General features: G+C 33.6%; 1 long non-coding RNA gene across 1 annotated transcript in view; it reads right to left on the bottom strand.

Annotated features, from left to right (window-relative positions):
- Positions 1 to 13570, bottom strand: part of LOC130704767 (uncharacterized) — a 195752-nt gene extending 182182 nt beyond the window's left edge. Inside the window, exon 1 of the long non-coding RNA XR_009005248.1 lies at positions 13504 to 13570. This is a non-coding gene — a long non-coding RNA (uncharacterized LOC130704767). The remainder of the gene's footprint in view (positions 1 to 13503) is intronic.
- Between the last annotated feature and the right edge of the window lie 322 nt (positions 13571 to 13892).

Below are 13892 nucleotides of genomic sequence, written 5' to 3'. Positions count from 1 at the left end.
CCTCCTCAGCTGAATCCTGTGGAGGGAGAGACAGAATCTTGTATTTATAAAATAGATAGAGCTATGTGTGTGATTATATATATGTATATATATATGAAATTTATATATGCAAGGGAAGCACATAAGTCAACGTGTGAACTGATAAATGGCATCAGGAAAATTGGCAAGACTTTTGGAGAAAAAAACATCATCACCTATCTCCTTTCTGTACTTAATGTTAAAATAAATTCCGGATGGAATGAATTGCCCAATGTAAAAAAGGAAACATCAAAACATTAAAAGTAACGTAATACATTTGGAAGAACACTTCTTAAATAAAGAAAATCACAAAGAGAAATTCAAAAGATTTAACAATTCATAAGCAGAATTAAATGGCAAATAAAGTTAGTGAAGAGCAGGGCAATCTTTGCTGTTTCCTCTGTCTACTGTTGTATTCCTGGTTCCTAGAACAGTGACTGGACCCTAGTCGATGCTCAGTGGGTAGGTGTGCAATGAATTTCTGAAAGAACAACCACTAAGAAGAAATGATCAATTAAGGATCAGGACAAAAACCTAGGAATAAACCATATAAGAAATGGCAAGATCTGCATGAAAAAAAAACAGAAAACAAAACTTGTGGTTTATCATTAGAAGCCCTATTGGCTGGTTACTGAAGAACACAAAGGAAGATTTGAATAGGTAGTTTTTGAGAAGCAGAATCACCATTATAAATATCTCCATTCTCTCGAGATAAAGTAATATACTTCATGCAATCCCCAGTAAAATACTAATAGGTTCATATTTCTAAAACAGTATGATTCTAAAGTTTATATAGAAAAATGAGACCATATTCAAAAATAATATGAAGAAGAAAAATAATAAATGACTGATAAATTCTATCAGATATTAAAATATAATCCATCAGTTATTCAAAGAGTGAGGCTCTGCACAAACTTTATTTGCCATTTAATTCTGCTTATGAATTGTTAAATCTTTTGAATTTCTCTTTGTGATTTTCTTTATTTAGGAAGTCTTCTTCCAAATTTATTACCTTATTTTTAATGTTTTGAGTAAAAATAAACTCAAAAAAAACTTCAAGCAGACCTAAAATAAGTAAGACATAGAGGACAAGTGCAAAGCTTGGACTTACAAATACACAAGAAATCCCAACTAAAACCATACATTTGATCATGAAGATAAACCATTAACATACAAACAGGAAAAATCTCACAACACACATTCACTGACTAGAATTCACTAGTATTATATTAGAATTAACAACAAAGGGACTGCCAAACAACAAAATCTTCCCGCTCAGGTATTTAATGCAAGTAACAGGCAAAAGCCAAACATGTATTTAATATAAAAATGAAATCAAAATAGACTTTACATTTTTTGAAATAAAAAAACTTTATTGCAGAACTTGTGTGGAAATTTACAAACTTAAATATCTTTATTGTAAAATAAGAAAAAATTTAAATAACTCAACAAAGACATTAACTCAAGGAGTTAGAAAAATATGACAAGATAAACCTTAAATTTAAAGAAATATGAACCTATATTGACATGAAGGAAAATCACAGGGTATAACTCAGCAACAAAACCAAAATATTTTATCAGAAAACCTATATAACTTAAGCAGCTGCACAGACATTTATGAGCTAAGGGTGAAAAAATAAATATTTCAAAAAGGAAAGCAGATAAATGTAAGACAAATGAAACAACATTTATAAAAAAGATAGAACCAAAGTAAATGCTGTCTACAAGAAACCCTTATATACAGAGTGGTTAAAAGTAAAAGGATGTAAAATGATATACCAGGGCATTCCAAACAAGGAAAGAATAAGACATAAACCCTGAGGCAGAAAATGCCTGATGTGCTCAGGAATAGGCAGGGAGGCATCAGGGGAATTAGAGAGGTAGGCAGAAGGGGATGGGGCGGTGGGGAGAGGGAGGTGGCAGTTCACCCAGGGCCTTATACAAATTGTTAATGTTTTTTAATTGGATTTGCATATATGTGTATATTTTCTTGAGTTTGAATTGAATGATTATCTTTATGGCGTAATACATCGGCAATTTTTGTGACTGTTTTAAAAGCAATCTATGTTTTCCATTTTTACTGTAGAGAGTTTTCTATTTCTCAGTAGAGTTTGTGAGATGTATTGATAGGCAGATAAATAGGCAGATAGACTAAGATAGACAGATAGATAGCTAGATAGCTAGATAGATAGACAGACAGACAGACAGAAAGACAGGCAGACGGGTGGTAGACAGAAAATTACTCCATTAAATACATTGAATGTCTGTAACATCTTTATTTGTGGTCTACTCAAACTCTGATGGACTGAGAGTAGTGAGTTAACGTTTTCTTCTGCTAGTTTGTTTCTTTGTTTCTATTTCTCTCGCATCTCCTGTAATGTCTGTCTTACTATGCTACTATGGTATTTCATACATTAATACACATAACTGTATATCTTCAATGTGAATTGTTCCCTTAATCGTTATGGCATACCCTTTGGCTTGATATTAAGATTGCAACTCCTACATTTTTCTGTTTGTATATTTGCAGTTGGTGATATACATTTACACATCCTTTTAAAAATATATATTTTAACATTCCTCAATTTCTCCCTCTCTTTTTTTTAGTGGTTCTTCATTATAGAGAAAACTGTTAGGTCTTTCTTTGAGATCAAATCTGAGAGTAATTCATCTGCCATAATGTTTCCAGTAACCCTTTGGTTGGCTGAAGTTCATCCTTTAAAATTATCTTCCATAGGTTCATGGGAATAATATTTCCTCAGATAATGCATGTTCAAAACTGTCTGCAGTCTTCACACCAGAATGAGAGTTTGATTGGATATAAATCTCATACCTCCTTCACATGAACATCTTGTAAGTTTTGCTCTCCTGTCTTCCTGCAACGAATGTCACTGTGGCGAAGTCTGTGAACAGCCTCATTTTTCTCAACACATAAATGCTTGATCCTTTTGCTTGCCTGTCTGAAAGATCCATTCTCTACTTTTAACGTCCAGTATATTTACAAGTTTGTGTCTCAGTATTGACTTTTGGGTGTAAAATTTGCAGGATGTGGTACATGGTGCATTCTTATATTTAGACTCAAGTTTTCTTGAATTCTACTTTAAAATATTTCTTTCACTCTTTTTCTCTTTTCTTTTTTCCCCCCCTTTGGAGACTCTTTTTTCTTCTTTAAGGAGGAGTACATGTTTCTCCTTTGCTTGTCTTCTACAGCTACCATTTTTATACCAGTTTTTTCCATTTCACCCTGCACATTCTCAGCCAGAAATCAGCCCCGGTAGGCCTACATCTTAACTAACATTCTTGAAGAAACGGGATGTAACTTTTGCAGTTCAGTGTGAGCCCCTCAACTTCCAACGTATTTTTGCTTGTGTTTTCTTAGATCTAATTCTTGACAGTTCTCAAGCTGCCAATCTCATAGTTTTGCTAAAAAAGGGAGTTTGTGGTATCATTTTTGTTTGCTGTTTCTTTACTCTGAGTTCCAGAAGGAGAAGGCAGAAGATATTGAGCTTATACCTTCATATTCATAATGGAAATCCTCATGACTGGTTTTTATAGGGAGAAAAGGATATTTAAGGAGTTTGATTTTTTATAATTTCATTGAAGTATATGTACAGAATGTGCAAAAATAATGTTTGTAACTCGATTAATATTAAATACAAAGTGAGACAACCTGGATAACCAACACTTACAAAGAAGAAAATAACCTGAACCCTAGAAGCCTTCATGTACAGCCTTTGAGTCAATAGCCCACCCCCACTACTTAATTTTAATGCTTTTTAAATTATTTAGCGTTTGATGATTTTCATTTTTATGCATTTCTAAGTTCTTTATTGACTTTTACTTTTCTAATCAGAAAAAATTAAAATAAGTTATATGCAAAACTAAAAACGAATTTTTTTCCCCTTTTAACAAAATCCTTTCAATTAAGAATAGTTATTTCTTTTTTTTTTTTTTTTTTTGTAAGTCACCTACTTTATTTATTTATTTATTCATCTTTGGCTGTGTTGGGTCCTCGTTTCTGTGCGAGGGCCTTCTCCAGTTGTGGCAAGCGGGGGCCACTCTTCATCACGGTGCACGGGCCTCTCACTATCGCGGCCTCTCACTATCGCGGCCTCTCTTGTTGCGGAGCATAGGCTCCAGACGCGCAGGCTCAGTAGCTGTGGCTCACGGGCCTAGTTGCTCCGCGGCATGTGGGATCTTCCCAGACCAGGGCTCGAACCCGTGTCCCCTGCATTGGCAGGCAGACTCTCAACCACTGCGCCACCAGGGAAGCCCCAAGAATAGTTATTTCTTGATAAACTGTGAAACTCTGCTTTAGCTACTATGATTGGTTGGATTGTAGGAACAGAATACAAGGTTATCAACTGTGAACAAACAAAACACCTTAATGACTCTAGGGCTGATGTGATACTATCAATCTCATCTGCAGCACTAGTGATGCCTACACCTACTGAGATTTATCTCTGCCATGTAATTGGGCCTTCCTCCTGACAGACAATATCAAACTCAAGCCTCTAAAGAAAATCACATGAATCTATATGCATAGAATAGAGGAAGATTCTCATGGGTGCTACACAAGTATCTGTCCTGCATTTAGTTGTTACATTTTGATGAGATTTATCCTCTTATAGCTGAATCTGTGTTATAATCAGTTGGGCTAACCAGAGGCCCTAGATTTTGATGCTGGGACAGCAGTGCTATGGACTCAAGCTAATATTTTACTCAATGGAAATCATAACATGCTATTTCTCAAAACTGCTGCCTTCTAGCTTTTTAAAATACAGATCTTCCTGCTCCCAACAGGTCAGAAAAGTAGATTTTAATAACAAAATTATGAGTTTAGAAAGGAGCTCTATTTGAAAATATCAATGAGGCCCCTTTGGTCTACAAGGAATAACTGTAGCAGAGCACACTCACATATTATGGCCTTAACTTATTCCTGTTCTATCTGTTCTGCTTTGCCCTCTCCCTCACTTAAGAACTGAACTTCAGGAGTTGAGGTCCAGGCAACATAGCCTAGTTCACAATCACATATAACTCCATAGCTCACAGGTCACTTTCTTGTTTCTTGGAAAGAGAAGGCAGGCTTGTCCAATTGTCTGTCAAGCTGGTGAACTCCCACAGTTCCCCAGAGTGTAAGCTGAAAGAAAATCTCTTCGCTATAGCCCTTTCCTTGCCAACACTAACATAATGGAGAGCATGTAAACAGTTGGCTGGACGGATTTTTACAGGGGTGAAGCAAAGCAAGAGCAGATTTCACTCAGACAACGGAATCCGCACTCTATATGCAAATGTCCTGGCTTCCATTTCTGAGGCTTTTCATATTTCAGGGTGTGCAGTCTCATAACGCACTCACACTGCCCACAAGGCCAGAGCATGGGGCTCTGAGGTCTTACCAGAGGATTTCAATTTCACTGATTTTAGGTGACCTCTGCTTCAAAGCAAAAGCTAAACTCCAGAGCTGAATTTTTGGGGGGAATTCTTTGTTTGCCTTTCACCCTTCCCTTTCTAGACTCTCCAAAATGGGTTTAATTCTAGCTCTACCAAGGCTTTTGGTAAACCAAACTGGACATTATGGGTCTAAAAAATATGTAGTTAATTATATATTACTGCAAGCACTGTGCTGAGGAATGATCATACTGGCTTACAAATATGCACTGTGTGAACAGAAACAACAACCAAAAAAAACACAGAGAGGCAAGAGAATGATGCCAGGTTGGGCCTTTGTGTTGTCAATCTTTTTTGTAAGTAAAAATGTGACATGAGATTGTGACTGGAACTTCTAAATTTCATGTTTTTCTTTCCTCCAGTACTAAATTGTCAATGTGGAGAAAATGTCCAATTTATAAAAAAAATTCACTGTAACAAAATGTACCATCAGAGTAAGATTTTGTCATTTGCTTTAAAGGCAGAGATCTAAATTCAAAAGAAAACATTTATTTTCTACCCTCTGGTTGTATTTGCAAATAGTAAGAGCTGAATGCTACCCTTATTACAGTGAATGACTATATGTGTATTTTCTTTGGTTCTTTGGACATGAAAATATCTGTTGTTTAATTCCAGGGATTTTTCAAATGTTTATATTAAAAAATTATATTTTGTTTTGTATTTAGTTATAGAAATCCTGAGGTGGTATTTATATAATAGAAAATACTCTATTGTAAAGGAAACACTTCATTAATCAAATGTTTCCAAGGATATAGTTGCTAGATATCATGCGGAAAAATTCCAGATGCTTGAGAACACATTTTAATTATAATGTGTAGTGTTTATTATGAAGAGGAAAAAATTTTGAATATGAAATTTGTACTACCTAAATGTATTGAATGTAAAACTAATAGTTTTATTTTATCAGTGATTAAATAACTACTTAATGTTCCCACCATGTGCCAGATATACCACAGTAGCAAAGAACTCATGACCTGAGCCACAATATGGACTGAGCACTTACTAACGTATAAGAATTCTTATAAGAGTGTGCAGTACTGTAGTTGGTGTGGGAAATAGAAAAATGAAAACTTGCTCTCCTACCTCAAAGAATATTATTTAATAGGAGAGATGAAACATATATGCATGTAAAATATAAAACCAAGTATGGTAATGCAAAAAGAGAGGTTGAAGTGCTCAAAGAAAGTAGAGAAGTCAGAAAAAATTTCTGGCTTTAGGGACAGTATTGATTACATCAAATAAGTGACAGCTGTACCAGATATCTGGACCAGTAAAAGATCCCAGTAGGAGGAGATGAGATAATGGATAGAGTATTCTTGGCGGGTAGAACAGCATGAGAATTACTCTTACTTGGCCAAATCACGTATGGAGTATTACAGTCAATTGCAGGCATTGATCTTTATGGAAAATAATGACAAATGGAAACATTGTATAAGACGAGGGTAGCCAGGATGGCAAGGTGATTTAAAAATCATGTGATATGGTGAATAGATGAAAGTTTAGAGAATATTTGTACTAGAATGAAAGACAATTAATTAAAGGAGATGTGGTAACTATCTTCACATACTTGAAAGTCGTAATGTGAAAGAGGGATTAGCCATAGTCTGCACGGTTCCAGAAACAGAGCTAGTATAAATAGTAGGAACTAGAGGGGAGATAGACTTCAACATAAGAAATACGTTTCTAACAGTAAAAACTATCTGAAAACGGAAAGAACAACCTCAAAGGAAGACTTTCAAGCAAGGCAGCAGGGATAGTGGGTGGAGCCAAACCAACAAGGTCCAACTCTTACAAGTTGTATAATCATTGCTGCTTAACCTAAGCCTCTGTTTCCTCATCTCTAAAATGGGGAAATTAATTTTCAAAGGGCCATTGTGAGTATTTGGTGAGTGCTTAAACTATACAGTGCCTGACATCAATGCTCTATAAAGTTAGCAAGCCAAAGACTGGGTGGTCTCTTAACAAAAGTCATTATAGATTGAGATTGCAGCATAAAGTGATAGTTTAAACCTGATCAAACGTGTGATCCTTCTACTTATTTGATTCTAAAGCAAATAAATGAAGAAAGTAGAGCTATTTAGAGATAGTGAAGTTATGCAAATTTGAAAAAAATTGGACATAAAGCTGATGGTTGCAGAAACAGAGGAGTTTTAACAGTTGTAGCGTGAATCAAGGTAGCCTAAGTGCCAACAAAGCCAAGAAAGTTCTTTACACTACAAGAAACAGTATTAAGTGGTGGACAGGCGTCAAGAAGTAGTACAATGGACTTTGTGAAAAGGTGTCTTGTTGGTAATTTTCCCAAAGAGTTCATTTCAGAAGTCAGATTGCAACAGATTAAGAGATGACTAGAGTTGAGGATATGGAAGTAACTAGTGAACTGTACATTTCCTGAGAAGTGTATTTAGCATGTATCAGACAGTCTTTTAAACAACTTATGTAGTGGTTAAAGGAAGGACACCAAGCAGAGGTTTCAGCTGGGAGCAAGGTTAAAGGAAGTTGGAAAACACTGTTCTATAGACAGAGAAAAGGATTAACTAGGTAGCAAGAGATGAAGCTTCAGGAGAGGAAATACTCAGTGCGTAATTGATAAATAGAATCAGTTCTGGAATTAGACATTTCTCCAAGAAGTTCTGGTTCATTTTAATAGAAACAATATACAGACACCACAGCCTGGGCACTAGGAGTAATCTTTATTACTGGGGTATCCTTATTTCTGGGCTTATTCAGTGAAAATATAAATATAGATATAGATTAATATATAGACATAGATGCAGATAGTACCCAGCATATCATAAATACAAATTTCAATGTATATCTCTACCAACCTACTTTATCTATCTATCTATCTACCTACCCACCCACCTAAATCCCCGAGTTCAGATCCATTTCCTAAAGTTATGGAAATAAAAACAAAAATAAATAAATGGGACCTAATTAAACTTAAAAGCTTTGCATAGCAAAGGAAATGATAAACAAAATGGAAAGACAACCTATGAAATGGGAGAAAATGTGTAAATGATACAACTAACAAGGGATTAATTTCCAAAATACACAAACAGCTCATACAACTCAATATCAAAAAAATCAAACAACCCAATCAAACAATGGGTAGAAGAACTAAATAGACATTTATTCAAAGAAGACATACAGATAACTAACAGGCACATGAACAAATGCTCAACATTGCTAATTATTAGAGAAATGCAAATCAAAACTAAAATGAGGTATCACGTCATACAAGTCAGAATGGTCATCATTAAAAAGACTACAAATAATAAATGCTGAAGAGGGTGTGGAGAAAAGGGAGCCCTCCTACAGTGTTGGTGGGAATATAAATTGGTGCAGCCACTATGGAAAACAGCATGGAGCTTCCCCAAAAAACTAAAAATAGAGTTACCATATGACATTTTGTTTCTGAAACATATCCTTCAGTAGCTACTTTAGTAAAAATTTGCCAATCCTCACTCAAGTTTTTCTTTAATTTGACATGACTTTACTCTGTCCTTGATCTTGAATGATCATTTTCTTGAGTATGAATTCTAGTTGAAAGTTATTATCTTCAACTTCTTTTAAGATATTTTTTCATCATTTTCTGCCTTCTACTGTTGCTGATAAAATATTAGCTGCCAGTCTGATTAATGCTTCTTTGTAGGCAATTCTTTTTTTCCTCCCTGGCTGATTTTAAGAATCTAACTTGAAGTTTCACTATGTCTGTGGTGGATTTCTTTTTATCTTTCTTGTTTAAGTTAAGCTCCCCTCCTCTGCCTGTGGATTACCAAATTTCATCCATTCTAGATGAAATATTATCTTTAAATATTGCCCACCTAGTACTCCTCATTCTCTAAAAGAATTCTGAATAGATATATGTTAGACCTTCTTGTAATGTATAATATTACCTATTGTCATCTCTTAATCTCTTTTATTATTTCCATTGCCTTGTTTCTCTACATTACACATAAGATAATTTCTTCAGATATATCTTCCAGTGCATTAATTTTGTTCGAAATTTTCATTGAATTTTTAATTATAATGATTATATCTTTCATTTTAAAAAATGCTATTTTGTTCTCATAAGAAAATGAAATTTTTTCATTTGCAGTAACATGGATGGACTTGGAGACCACTATGCTAAGTGAAATAAGTCAGACAGAGTAAGACAAATATAAGAGCAATATAGGGGTAGGGTATTAAGAAATACCAACTATTCGGTATAAATTAAGCTACAAGGATATATTGGAATATAGCCAAAATTTTATAATAGCTATAAATGGAGTATAACCTTAAAATTTTTGAATCACAATATCACTAATATATAATATTGTACAACAACTATACTTCAATTAAAAAAAGAATAAAAAAAATTTTTCTAAAACACTTTTCAACAATTGCGTTTACTTTTTCTGTTTTCAACAGAATATTAATATTTATATTTTTTCTGTTTATTAATGCATTTATATTTTATTTGATGAAACTGTCATAGTTTTTAACAAAGCAAACACACGTATTTTAGATCATATGAATTTTGAATTTTGATGTTGTAATCAGTTTTAAGTTTCAAATGTTTTAGCAAAGTGGAAAAAAATAGCAGATACATTTTCAAATATATTCTCTTGAGTTTCAACATTTATAAACACTATTTTTTTATTACAAGGATGACAAAGCATATAGGGACAGACTGTCCTCTTAATGGTAATGGAAAAGTGGTGAATTGATTTCAGAAAAGTGGTGGATTTCGGACTCTGCATAAACCTTCATTCCCGCAAAGGACTCAGGAAGACCTTTATTCCTGATAGGTGGTAGTGTTCAATGCCTGCTTCCCAGTTTCCTTCTTCCTCACCCCTCCTTCCTTTTTTTCTTCATTTTCTTTCCCATATAATGTTCCTGAGAGTTTCACACTGTCAAGAAGCTTTCTATTTGCCATTCCCCACCCCGCCAGCCTCACAGCTCAAGTCATCACAAAAAGAAGAGAGGAAGATTTCTACCACCAAAGTTGCTTCCTTGAAATGTAAGATGATGCATATTATACTTTGCATGTAAGCAAATCACAGTATTCAATATGGACAGTTTTTAATGCTAAAATTGTATATATATATTTATAGGTAAGTATATATAAGTTATATATATAATTATATCTATATACATACACACACTATTTGGTAAAAAGGAGTATACGGCAGTAGGTTGTTAATCAAAACTGGAATTGAATCTAATAGACAGTTTTATAGGTTTTAAATTTCTCAGAATAGTAAAAAGATGAATTATATTCAGTTAAGCCACTAAAAGGTAACTCAAAGTCAATTCTCACATTTGATCTAGGCTAGACCATGAGAAAACTAGTAAAGCAGATGACTCTCAAAGAGGTAAAATAAAATCAACAACTACAAACTTCTATAATTCTCAGTTGATTTAATACTAGATTTTACTTTGTATGCTATCTCCCAATTTATAGTAATTGTAAGTATCAAAACTCATTAAAAGAAACTCACAGTGTCTGTAGATGTGAACCTAAAAAAAATGGCACAGTGTTGGATAATTTTATGTTATTATTGAAAAATGCAGAGGGAAATGAATAGAATTATAATATTTTCTCTATAGATTAACAAACCAAGTTTATCATTAGATTTCACAGTCACATAGTTAGGATGACTTTCTAAGAATACAAAGTCCATGGAGGATGGAGGAAGTGTTTTGGCTGTTCAGCATCAGCACTGCCTTCATAAATAGTAATCGTAACTAAATCTATGATTCCTTGTCAAAGATGTATATATTTTAACTCTTCAGTTCCCACCCCACCCCCCAAATCTTAATACATTTCTTAAGGAATAGGTTTCATCTTTGCTCAGTCGGTTTTCTTTGCAATTACTGAATTCTCACAGTGTATTTTTAAACTTTTCTTAGAAGTGGATATTTTGGTGCAATGCATACAGACTACTCAGGGTTTTCTCTTAGTAACTACAGTTCTTTTAAAAAATATTTCACAATATGTAGAAAGCAAGCTATACCATTACAAAAAATTCATAAAAATTAAGGGAACCTCTCAAGATATAGATTTAGCATGTCACATGTAATTTGTATCAATTCCATAATAGTTTCATAGTTACTTTTTTTTATATTTACAGTCATCAGTTTAGTTCAGAAATATTGCTACTGGTGCAGTGATGAGTTCTTTTGTTCACCTTTGGAATAAGAGTTTAATTTAAAAATCAATCATATGTATATATGTACATAATTGAAATAATTCTGAAGATCTAATATTGTGGCATTGATAAAGGTTGTTCTGAATGGTTAGAACTCAGTTGTTCATTTTTTGCCTTTTCAATTTATGCGTGTCTAAATTGTTTGAAATTTTAACAAAGGGTATGCACTGTATTCGTAAATAAGAACAAAAATTAAAACCATTTCTTATCCAAAGCAAATTCTAAAACAAGTGTCATAAAGTCTGCCCATAGCATTTATCTTATATTTAAAGGCTTCTTTGGAAGATATACCTTGAAAGTTTATGAAATCATTACCAGTTTATATTTCAAGACTGTTTTAAAAATATGACTAAATTTGTAGAAAATCTGAAAATGGTAGATAGAGCTACCATGCTTGGTAAGAGAAATACTGTGGGAGCCATAAACATCATTTAAACTTTCTAGTAGCCACATTAAAAGTACAAATAAACATGTGAACTTAATTTTAAAAATGCATTCTATTTAGCCCCTTATGTCTAAAATATTATCATTTTGATGTACAAGTAAAATACAAATCATTCATAAGAGAAATTAAACTCTTTCCTTTGTGCTAAGTACTTGAAATCTAGTACATATTTCACACTTGAGGAACATCTTAAATCAGACCATCCACATCTCAAGTGCTAATAGCACATGGGGCCAGTGTCTCTCCTGGATAACAGAGAACTAAAAGGTAGAGAATTAAGCTTTAATGACAATTATTGGTACTTGCAGACTCCCAATAGAAATTTTCAGGTAACGTGCTGTTTATCTGAAGATTTAAGAGTATTTCTTCTCAATTTCAAAATTTTCAGGTGGCATTTTTGTTAAAAATTATAATATTTTTAACATTAAAAAAATTTAGCCATTATACACTGTTTTAATTGGCATTTAAATTTGATATAAACTAAAATTCTTATTTAAAAAGAAATTACTCAGAAAGAGTTGCTTCTAAAAATACAGGAGTAGATAATTTGAGGAACTTTCCTCTAACAATATGAGTATATATTAGATAAATTACAAGAAATATATTTTGTAATGGAATGCTAAAAATCATGAAGAAAAATCTTCAAGGCAAGCAAAAAGTAACATAGTAAGCACAAGACAAATTACTACCTTGCAAAGAGTACATTCTAGTAATCCTTATCATTTACATAGTTTAAATAAGGCTATCTTCCAATTTTTTTTCAATTGTGCAACTCAGACAATAAGCACATAAAGAGATAACTTATAATTAAATACCAAAAAATGATCTGATGGAGAATAATACAGGGTAGTGTAACAGAAGTAGGCCAGTGTGGCTAGATTGGAGTGAGGGTGGCTGTCAGTGGTTGGAGATGACAAGGAAGAGATGGGCTAAAGTCAGGTTCTGTGATGATCTAGGGCATTGAAAGGAATTTGAATTGTGTCCTATTAGAATGGGAAGCCAGTGGAGGACTCTGATGATTGGAATATAAATACTTTTGTGTTTGTTTAGAATCTAGATTCTAAAAGCCAATTTGTAAAAAACGAACTCTAACTGTATAGTAACCCACAAATCATGTCTCTCTGGATCATGAAAAGAATGACATGGTCTGAGTTACATTTTATAAAAATCCCTCTGGTTCATCTTGACTAGGAGGGTGAGGGTAAAGAGAGAAAAAAAGACCAGTCAGTCCAGACTTGAATTAAGGCGGATTGTAAAAGGAATAAAAAGTGGATGTAGAATATATTTTGAAGGGAGAACCAGCTGGATTAGGTTACATGTGAATTACACATATCCACATTACATGTGGATTATATACATGTGAGATGTAAAGGAAAAAAGATCAGTTAAACATACCTGTAAGGTTTCTGGCCTGGAGTGGTTGAGTACATGGTGGTGCCATTTATTGAGAAGGGAATGACTGGAGGAAGAGAAAGTTTGGGATTATCAATACTATTGTCAGATGACAGCTGTATACATAGATCCACTGAGTAAAGTTGTATTAGCTGTAATGTTTGGGACTAGGGTGAGGTGAGTGTGTGACACTTGCCTTGGGTGCAAAATTTAAGGGGTCACCAAAAAACTCAGTAATCAAGATAATAAATACTATTTTAGTGCAATATTTTACAAATATTTTTAAGAATCAAAAATTACTGCAAAAATTTATCATGAACAAAATATAAAAAGTGTAAATAAAGACAGGACCAGAAACAGTGCCATGCACTTATAGCAGAGTCTGAGGCAAA

This window comes from Balaenoptera acutorostrata, chromosome 14, assembly GCF_949987535.1.
Source record: "Balaenoptera acutorostrata chromosome 14, mBalAcu1.1, whole genome shotgun sequence".
Taxonomy (NCBI): domain Eukaryota; kingdom Metazoa; phylum Chordata; class Mammalia; order Artiodactyla; family Balaenopteridae; genus Balaenoptera; species Balaenoptera acutorostrata.
The sequence above is the reverse complement of the archived record's forward strand: the minus strand, read 5'-3'. Positions and strand labels throughout refer to the sequence as shown.